The following is a 10,769-nucleotide window of genomic DNA, read 5'->3' as shown; positions in this document are numbered from 1 at the left end:
CTCCCCCCCATCTCACCCGTGGCGGACTCCGCCAGGCCCCCGCCACGTGACACCTGAGCTGAGATACGTCACACAGATACCCTGGTCATGTGGCCTTGATTCCCCACCGACGTACCCTCGGCGTGTATTCGTGATCCCGTCCCTCAGCCTCCTTTGTCACGTGATCATGATTCGTTCCCGCCGATGTACACCCAACTCGTGGTCATCACCACTCCACCACAGACACAGCTACAGCGTGGCATGTGACCCAGGCTCTGTGGGAGGTCCCACCTCAATGGGTTCTAATGGGAATCTCACGTGTTCCTGCCTCCGCCCAGCGTTGGAGGGTGACCTTGGCCTCTGCCCAGCCCTTGTGGGTGGGGGTAGGCTCAGTGATGAGCTGCCAAAATTTTAACAACCGGTTCCCTCCTCACCCCATGAGGGGGTCCTGCCCCGCACCCCGGGAGTCCTGCTCCATCCAACCCCCTGTGTTCCTTGATACCCCCCCCGGGACGACTACCTCATCCACTCCCGTCCCCTGTCCGCCCCCAGAACCGGGCAGGAGGGTCTCGTGGGCCACTGTAGTAGGTGCCCGCCGCGCCCCTAGGAGCCAGAGGGACCTGCGGAGGACGAGGTCGGGAGTCCCGGCGATGTTTATCTGCGGCGGCTCCCGGGAAGCATCCGGCAGGTCCCTCTGGCTCCTAGGTGCAGGGTAGCGTAGCTGGGGGGGAGCAGGGGGAGGAGCCGCTCCCCCCACTGATCACATCAAAAGTGGCACCTTAGGCACCAACTCTGTGGGTGCTCTGGGGCTGGAGCCCCCATGGGGAAAATTTGGTGGGTGCAGAGCACCCACCAGCAGCTCCCAGCCTGGCCCCAACTCACCTCCGCACCGCCTCTGCCTCCTCCCATGAACGCGCCATCCCGCCCTGCTTCTCTGCCCCCTGCCCCCAGCTTTCCACAAATCAGCTGTTCACGTGAGAAGCCAGGGAGGGCTGAGAAGCAGGCAGTGGCTTCACGCTCAGGCCCAGGGAGGCGCAGGCGAGCTGGGGCAGGGAGCGGTTTCCCTGCGTGCCCCCCGGGTTACCTGCTGTGGCGCAGGAGGCCCTCCTTGCGCCCCTCCGCTCCAGCTCACCTCTGCTCCGCCCCCGCCTCCCTGGGTCTGAGCGCGAAGCTGCTGCCTGCTTCTCAGCGCTCCCTGGCTTCCCGCGCGAACAGCTGATTCGCGGGAAGCCAGGGGGGTGGAGAAGCAGAGAGGGGCAGCATGTTCAAGGGCAGAGGTGGAGTGGAGGTGAGCTCGGGGCGGGGAGCTGCCGGTGGGTGCTCTGCACCCACAAATTTTCCCCGTGGGTGTGCCACTTTTGGCTGGTTGTTAAATTTAGAAGCCTTTTTGGAACCTGTTGTCCCGCAAGGGACAACCGGTTCTAAATGGGCTTCTAAATTTAACAACCTGTTCCAGCGAACCAGCTCCAGCTCACCACTTGGTAGGCTTAGCTCGCTGGGGTGGGCCCTGCCCCGCCCCTAGTTCCAGGGCCCCAGGCAGGGCGGGTGGTGCCCACTGTGGGAACTGGCCCTCAGGCCTTCGGACCTGCCTGGACTCTGGGTTGGGTTGGAGCTGGGCAGGTTGGGGCTGGGCAAGGCTAGGGCCTGACTCAGCCTCACAGCCTCTGACTAAGTCTGCTTCCTATCCACGGAATGGGGCTTGTTTTGTTAAAAGTGGCTTTAATGTTCTGGACTCTAAGAGCCGTGGGGTTTGGGGCTTGTTTTATTTGGAAGCTACTTATTTGGGCTTTTTGTAATTGGTGACTTCAACACAAAGTTATGAGGGGGGGTTGGTGATTGACTGACTGATGTCAATGTGCCCCTCATTAGAATTTTAGAATCCTCCTATCCCCACTCCAATTCAATTAAGAAAACACACCCAAATTGGTGAATCTTCTGCCCCGCTTACATGACACATCCTATGTTCCAGTTTTTTGTTTGACCCTGGGATATGTGTCAATAGTTCAGCAAGGGAATGTATCACATTGAGGATGGAAAGAGTGAGGATTTTGAATAATGTAAGTGCACACAAATTTATTATTTTAATATTTTTATGTATAACAATGTTGAATGTAGCAAAACTAGAACTACTAAAAAAATAATAGAATTTGAATAAACACCCCCACTCTCCTCCCTTTGAAATGGGCTTGTTTTGAAAGGTAGTGCCACTTTTTTTTCTCATGAGACTTGTATGACGAAGCAGGACTGTTCTTAATGTTTCCTCTGAATATTGTGGGAGTGCCTCAGTTTCCTCTATGCAGTTCTTAAGTATCTAGGTGGTGGGATAAAGGTGTATGATCGTTGCAGAGCCCTAGAGGGCAGGTGTGTGCAGGGGTCTGGACACAGAGAATGGCTAACACCCTGTTTCCTGGCAACTGATGGCCTGGCCCTTTCCCCCTGCAAGGTGAGAGCTAAAGGGTTGAAGACAAAGAGATCGGGTGACCTCCTGGCCCGGGAAAGGGACAAAGCCCAGAGGAGGAGGGGCTGGAGAGAGTTTTCAGTTTGGGGCTGTCTGGGGACATGGAGTGAAGTGCAGATGTGGTTGTCAGGCTCACTGACCCCCAAAATGGACCCGGCTGAGGGGTCCTGTTCTCTGCACCTACAAGCTCTGTTTTAGACCATGTTCCTGTCCTCTAATAAACCTTCTGTTTTACTGGCTGGCTGAGAGTCGCGTCTGACTGCAAAGTTGCGGGGCAGGACCCTCTGGCTTCTGGGAAACGCAAGGAGGGGCAGAGGATGCTGAATGCTCCGAGGTCAGACCCAAAAAGGTGGAAGCTGTGTGTCCTGAAGACAGTCTGCTCACAGAAAGGAGACTTCCCCAGAGTCCTGACTGGCTTCGTAAGGAACAGTTCCAGAGCATCGCCCGGGGACTCCGTGACAACTGGTGGAAGTGGTGAAATGTACTGCACCCCGTGGATGGCGAGAACAGGACCCCTCAGCCGGGTTCATTTTGGGTGGCCCTGGGAGAGAGAAGCACTTCTGCAGTAACAGGGTTCCCCTGGGGATTGCAGCGAGTGGTCCCAGGGGCGGAGGAGTCTGCAGCTCGACCCTGGCAAAGAGGTGGTGACCTTGAGAAGGGTTGGCACACTAGGGGTTCTCCCTGGAAACCATGGGGAGCTGAGAGCACACAGGTCTCTGAGTCCACAACAACTTGGGAAGAGTGGAGTGATGGCCTGTCACCATCTCCTTAAAAAGGACATTGTAACCCTGTGCAAAAAGAGAGGGTTGCACATTGGAAAGTTCACCAAAGCACAGTTAATCGTGCAGCTGGAGGACGATGACTGCTCTAAGGAACATATTCCTGACCCAAATGGGGCTATAGCAGGATCTGGGAGCAGCTGGAGTGGTAGCCAGGCATTCCCAAGACTCCTGTCACCGACCAGACGGGGGTCTTCACGATCAGGTTCCCCATCGGGGGATCAGAGACAGATGGGATTGGAGCTGAGTCGAGAGAGCAAGAGGACTGTGAGAGACAGCGAGAGTCCAAGAAAGAGCTGCAGAAGCAGCAGCAGCATGAACTGGTGATGGTGGAGCGGTGAGGCTTAGGGGACCTCCCAGGGGTGAGTGGGGATAGACCCCAGGGTGCCAGTTCCGCCGGGAACCTCGAGACTAAATTGCTACCCCTGGTTAAGGGGGGGGAGGATGTAGATGCCCACCTCACTGCCTTTGAGCAGGCTGGTGATTTGAACTAGGGGGACCCTGTGGAAAAGCCCCAGTGTCTACCTCCCTTGCTGGGTCCCAAGGCTGTAGACTCCATCAGCCAGATGGGTGAGGAGGTGGACAGGCTCCCACTCCTGGTCCCAACCTGTATGTCTGAGTAGAGTTTCCTGGGGTCAGGCCTCTCGGACCGCCAGTGGTAGCGGAAGGTGATGGTCAATGGGGAGACATTCCTGGGGTGGCGAGATCCTGGGACAGAGAGAACAGGACTCCTCAGCTGGATCCATTTTGGGGGTCAGTGAGCCTGACAACCACATCTGCACTTCACTCCATGTCCCCAGACAGCCCCAAACTGAAAACTCTCTCCAGCCCCTCCTCCTCTGGGCTTTGTCCCTTTCCCGGGCCAGGAGGTCACCCGATCTCTTTGTCTTCAACCCTTTAGCTCTCACCTTGCAGGGGGAAAGGGCCAGGCCATCAGTTGCCAGGAAACAGGGTGTTAGCCATTCTCTGTGTCCAGACCCCTGCACACACCTGCCCTCTAGGGCTCTGCAACGATCATACACCCTTATCCCACCACCTAGATACTTAAGAACTGCATAGGGGAAACTGAGGCACCCCCACAATATTCAGAGGAAACATTAAGAACAGTCCCGCTTCATCACAACTTGATCCATAGAATGGCTGACACAGGACAGCGGGAGATGCAGGCTCTTAGTGCCTCTCTTGATTGCACCCACCTGGTATCTTCTGCCCGTGTAGATTGATGCCCAACCCTTGCTCCTGTGCACTCCTCCCTTGGCTGTGCATTTGCCCAAACACCCATTCGTTCTGCCAGGGCACAACATGGAGAAAAATAAAATAATCAGATTATTAATAATAATTCCAGTGAAGTAATGTGACTCCTGCTACTGGTCCTCCCAGTGTAGCCTGTCTAAATTGTACTGACTCTGGGGCAGGCTAGGTGTTTGTCTTTTGTATAGGGCCAAGCACTCTGATGGTACTTAACTAATAAATATAAAGTAGTGTAGGAGCAGCACCACCAACTGGATGGCTGCATAAAGTGGGAAGGAGAAAATAACACCTAGCTCTAATACAGCATTTTTCATCAGTAGATCTTCAAGTGGTTTACACAGGAGGTTAGTATCATTATCCGCATTTTACAGATGGGGAAACTGAGGCACAGAAAGGGGCAGTGACTTGCCCTGGGGTACCTGCTAGGCTAGTGGTTGAGTTGGGAATAGAATCTACCTCTTCTGAATTCAGGCCAGTGTGTGATTCACTTGGCCATACTGACACTCTGGAGATAATTTTTTGCATGGCTAACATTTTAACATGTTTTGTTGTATTCGTCAGTCACTCCAAAGTGGGCATTTCTTAAAAACTAAGCAGAAGTGCTTTGAAAACTAACATGCAGCAGCTCACTGTGCACCTAGGTGGCGCCTAACTGCTATGTTAAGAGGTACATTATTGCTTATAGATAGTAGGGCCCTACCAAATTCAGAGTCCATTTTGATCAATTTCACAGTCATAGAGTTTTAAAATTGGTAAACTTCATGTTTTCAGCTGTTTACATCTGAAATTTCACCCCCCACCCTGCCATGCAAGGGAAGGACAAGTCCTGTCTCTCCCCAGCCCCGCAGGGACTCACAGCTAGGAGCTCCCTGGCTAGGACGCTTCCAGGAGCAGGGGGATATCAGACTCGCCTCCCCAAGTCTCCTCCAGAGCCAGGAACCTCCTCGGGTGGAGCTTCCTGCAGCGGGGGCGGCACTTGGATCTGGTCTGATCTCCCGCTGAGAGCCAGAGCGGGGAAGGACAAGTCCTCCTCTCCCTCCCCAGCCCGGCCAGGACTTGCAGCTAGGAGCCCCCTGACTGGGGTGCTCCCAGAAGCAAGGGGGAGATCAGATTTCACAGGGAAGGGCGTATTTCACAGTCCGTGACGCATTTTTCACCTCGGTGAAATTGGTAGAGCCCTACTTATAGATAGCTTCTGTGAGTTGTTACAGGGTGTCATCCTTTCTCTGGTTGTCCTGCAGGTTTTAGTGTGGTTAGGGCAAAGTGACAATTGTCAGGTTTTTGAGCAAATTAGCAAAATAGAGCAAAGATTTTAACCTTGTAGAAGTCCTCCAGCATTTCTGCTTGAGTTTACTGGTTCCTTATTTTTATAGAAGATCATTTTCCGCTTGCTAATGTTCTTTCTTTGAAGAACAAAAGAACAGCCATACTGGGTCAGACCAATGGTCCATCAAGCCCAGTATCCTGTCTTCCGACAGTGGCCAAAGTCAGGTGCTTCAGAGGGAATGAACAGAACAGGCACTCGTCTTCTGATTTATCCCCTGTTGTCTTGTTTATGTTACTTATCACAATTGGTGCCTACAGACCCAGAAGACATCCATAACAAAGAAGTTTATAGTTTGGCTTTTAGAAGAAAAAGTTAAAACAGAAAGAGCAGCCACCAGTTTATTTGCACAAATTCTAAGGGATATGGATTTTGTGTCTGGCTCCTCATTTGTGCTAAGAGCAGTGTTTCAAGGGAGGATGTGGTCAGTTGCGCACGCGCACACTCTCTCTCTCTTTCTCTCTCTATGTGAGTGCGTGCGTGCAGGAACGTATGCCATTCCTGGGAAGTGGTTTTAAATGCTTTTCACAGATCCTACATTTTATTTTTGGTGGGCCCAATCGAAATTATAATTATTTTTTCTTAGCAGTGCAAAGGTAGGCATGAAAAAAAATGAGGAAATTCTGCATTAGATTAACATCCCCGAATACCATTGTTCTTCCTCTTTGAGGGGAAAGCTGCAGGACTGGAATTAATGGGGCGCTCTCTCGGGCAATGGTTGAAGAGGGAATTATGACTCTGATCATATTATTCTTGCTGGGCACTGAAGTCAGTGGAGCTACAGCAATCTATATCAGTTGATGACTCATGCTTCTACATATGTCTTATTTTATGTTGTTAATTTAAAATGAATTTAGTACTGGTGAAAGGTCCTAGATTTAGACCTGGACCTAGAACAAAGTCCCCTATTTCAGTGTGGCAAGCAGCTCTATTCTGTCTGGAAATTTGCATCCACCCTAACTTGAAAGGGTCATCAGTAGGGGTGAGCTTGCCTAGTCTATCATCTTCCCTCTCTTAGCCTTGGTCAACACTACAAGGTTAGATCGAATTTAGCCACATTAGGTTGATTTTGTAAGCAATGCAGCAACACAACCAACTCCATTCCATCGACCTAAAGGGCTCTTAAAATTGACTGCTGTACTCCTCCCCAATGAGGGGAATAGCGCTAAAATTCACCTTCCTGGGTCGAATTTGTGGTACTGTAGATGCAGCACTGTGAAATTCGATGGTATTGGCCTCCGGGAGGTATCCCAGAGTGCTCCAATGTGACCACTCTGGACAGCACTTTCAACTCCGATGCACTAGCCAGGTACACAGGAAAAGCCCTGGGAACTTTTGAATTTCATTTCCTGTTTGGTCAGCGTGGCGAGCTCAGCACCACAGGTGCCCATGCAGTCCCAGAATCGCAAACGAGCTCCAGCATGGAGCGAACGGGATACACTGGATCTGACTGTAGTATGGGGAGAAGAATCTGTGCAGGCAGAACTCCAATCAAAAGGAAGAAATGCTAATATATATGCCAAAATTGCACAGGGCATGGTGGACAAAGGCTACACCAGGGACACACAGCAGTGCCGCGTGAAAGTTAAGGAGCTCAGGCAAGCCTACTACAAGACAAAGGAGGCAAACGGTCACTCCGGGTCAGAGCCCCATACATGCCACTTCTATGATCAGCTGCATGCCATTCTAGGGGGAGACCCTACCAGTACCCCACCACTGTACGTGGACACCTGCAAGGGGGGAGTCTCACGCAATACAGAGGAGGATTTTGTGGATGAGGAGGAGAATGTGCAGCAGGCAAGCGGAGAATCCGTTCTCCCCAGTAGCCAGAACCTTTTTATCAGCCTGGAGCCAATACCCTCCCAAGGTGGGTTCCTGGACCCTGAAGGCGGAGAAGGCGCCTCTGGTGAGTGCACAGTTGTAAGTACGCTACAGGAGGTTAAAGCAATTGTGTTGAATGTTTGATTTGCCCTGAAGAATTGGGATGCATTCGTGGACAATACAGCTACAGGAAAAGTCTGTTAACGTGTCTGAGGATGGAGCAGGAATCATCCAGGGACATCTCCATGAAGCTCTCCTGGAGGTAAAAGCCTTTGCAGACTGTTTCTGGGGAGGGCTGCCTTATTTCATCCTCTACGATATGACGCTTTACCACGCCAAGCCAGTAGCAAGTAGTCTGATATCATTGCAGCACAAAGCATGGCAGTGAATGGTCCTGATTTTTGGTCGCATTCATGCGACATTCAACTTTATCTTTCTGTGTCAGCCTCAGAAGAGTGATATCATTCACGGTCACCTGGTTGAAACAGGTGAATTTTTGTAAGGGAACAGTAAAAGGACCCCGTTCACGCTGGGCTACTTTGCGCTTGGCTAAAAGGGATCATCCCAGAGAATAGCCACGCGGTGGGGGGAGGAGTGTGCTGCACATCCAACCCAAAACCGCAGCCCCTCTTTTTAAACGGCAAACCCAACCGGCACTGCTTGCTATGGGAAAGGAGGGCACTGCAGTTTGAAACCATTCCCACATGTTATGAAGGTGGAAGAAGCCAATCCTACGTACCCTTTGGCTTACCATGGCTGCCTGGAAACCGAATTCTGTTGCCCAGCTGTGTGTGATGTGTCACCATACGGGCAGGCAAAGGACCGTGGCAAAGGACCGTCCTTAAAGCGCTGCCGCAGCAGCACTTTAACGTCGCTGCCCCTTCCCCCCCGACAGCGGCCCTGCTGGTAGGGTCCGTACTGGCAGGGCTGCCGACAGGAGGCAAAAGGGGCAGGGTCATTAAAGCGCTGCTGCAGCAACGCTTTAGGGATGGTCCTCTGCCGTGGCAGCGCTTTGACGTTGCTGCGCCCCCCACCCCGGGCCGCCACCGACGGGGGAGGGGAGGCGGCAACATTAAAGTGCTGCCGCAGCAAAGGACTCTGCAGCGCTTTAACACCCCTGCCCCTTTTGCCCCCCCCTCAGCCGCCAATGGGTGGGGTTCCTTTAAATTGCCACGGGAGCCCCAGGCTGCCTGGCCCATGCTGCGCGGAAGGGCTGGCTGGGGGATGCTGACCCCCCACCCCAGCCCCGCCCCTTCCACCTGAGGCCCGGCCCCGGCCCTGTACTGGTAAGTGTCCTGAGTTACTTTCACCCCTGGTTCCGTCTATCGCCCCACCACAGTTAGGGAACCATATTGCAGAAAACCATCCACTATGACCTGCACAATTCCCAGAGTCACTACCCTTGTGAGCAGAAGGTCACTGATTGCCTTGGCTACTTGGATCACAGCAGGCCCCATGGTAGATTTGCCCACTCCAAATTGATTCCCGACTGCCTGGGAGCAGTCAGGTATTGCAAGCTTCCACAGGGCTATCGCCACTCACTTCTCAACTGTCAGGGCAGCTCTCATCTTGGTATTCCTGCGCTTCAGGGCAGGGGAAAGCAACTCACAAAGTTCCAGGAAAGTGGCCTTATACATGCGAAAGTTTTGCAGCTACTGGGAATTATCCCATACCCACAACACTTTGCGGTCCTACCAGTCTGTGTTTGTTTGCCGGGCCCAGAATCAGCGTTTCACTGTATCAACCTGCCCCACTGCCACCATGATGTCCCAAGTGACACATTCTGTGCTTTCAGGAACATCTGTGTCCATGTCCTCCTCACAATCGTCCTTGTGCTGGCGTCTCCTAGCCAGGTCCTGCACATACTGCAGGATAATGTGTGAGGTGTTTACAATGCTCACAATGACAGCGCTGAGCTGAGCAGGCTCCATGCTTGCCGTGCTATGGTGTCTGCATGGGTAACCTAGGAAAAAAGGCGCAAAATGATTGTTTGCCGTTGCTTTCGAGGAGGGAGGAAGGGAGGGGAGACTGACGACATGTACCCAAAACCACCCATGACAATGTTTTTGCCCCATCAGGCATTGGGAGCTTAACCCAGAATTCCAATGGGCAACGGGGACTGTGGGACAGCTACCCTCAGTGCACCACTCCGTGAGTCGATGCTAGTCACGGTATTGAGGATGCACTCAGCCGACCTACTGCGCTTAGTGGGGACATACAAAATCAACTGTATAAAATCGCTTTCTAAAGATCAACTTCTATAAAATCAACCTAATTTCGTAATGTAGACATGCCCTTACTGAGACAATCAGCACAGGATGGCGGTGACCATTTTTGTCTCCTAGGAATCGATCCGAGCCCTAGCAGCCCAGTTTAGATAGTTTAGCAAACAAGTAATTCCTTACTTGAGTTCTTGCAGCCTTGCTCTACTGGGCTCTGAGAAATAAAATCCAGCACATTTCACAGAAGAGTAAAGACTCTTGGATTAAACCCTCAAGAAAACAACAGGGATTGAAAAGAGCCTGTGTATTGTAACTTGTTCTGAAAACAAATTAAACCAAAGCACATCAAGCACGTATGCAGGATTTTTGGCCCAAGAAATCCTGCTAATGAACAATTTAACATCATGTTGCCCCTCCCAGACAAACACAGGGACGTGTTCAGAGAAGTAGCAGGTCATTTAGGCTGTTGTGCACAAACACATGTGTTTCCTGTGATACTGATTAAGGGAAACCAAAATAATCTGCACATGGGGCGAGCTTTGTGAAACCAAAACTCTGGAAAGCAAGAGGAGGCCTGTGCTGCCTGCACAGTGGCAGGTGGGACTGGGGTCTGGGGGACTGTTTCTGGGGGAGTGGGAGATTGTGACTGTTAACCATGAGCATGCTTAGTTAAAGAATGAGTCTTAGGGACCTAACAGCTCTCCCAACTGGCTGACATGCAGAGATGCCAGCATTTGCAAGCTGCTTCTGGTGTAACTGCTCTTCTTCTCTTGTACAGATAGATTTCATGTAACAAACCTGGAGCTTTCCTAAACATAAGTCCATGTTAGGGATGCAGGGAGAGGGAGCTGACGCCCATGTAACCTGGCTTGCACTAATGAATGTATTGGAAGGATCGAATGACAAAAGATGATATTTTTGCTGCAAATACTGTA

Source organism: Natator depressus, chromosome 9 (genome assembly GCF_965152275.1).
Source record: "Natator depressus isolate rNatDep1 chromosome 9, rNatDep2.hap1, whole genome shotgun sequence".
Taxonomy (NCBI): Eukaryota; Metazoa; Chordata; order Testudines; family Cheloniidae; genus Natator; species Natator depressus.
The sequence above is the reverse complement of the archived record's forward strand: the minus strand, read 5'-3'. Positions refer to the sequence as shown.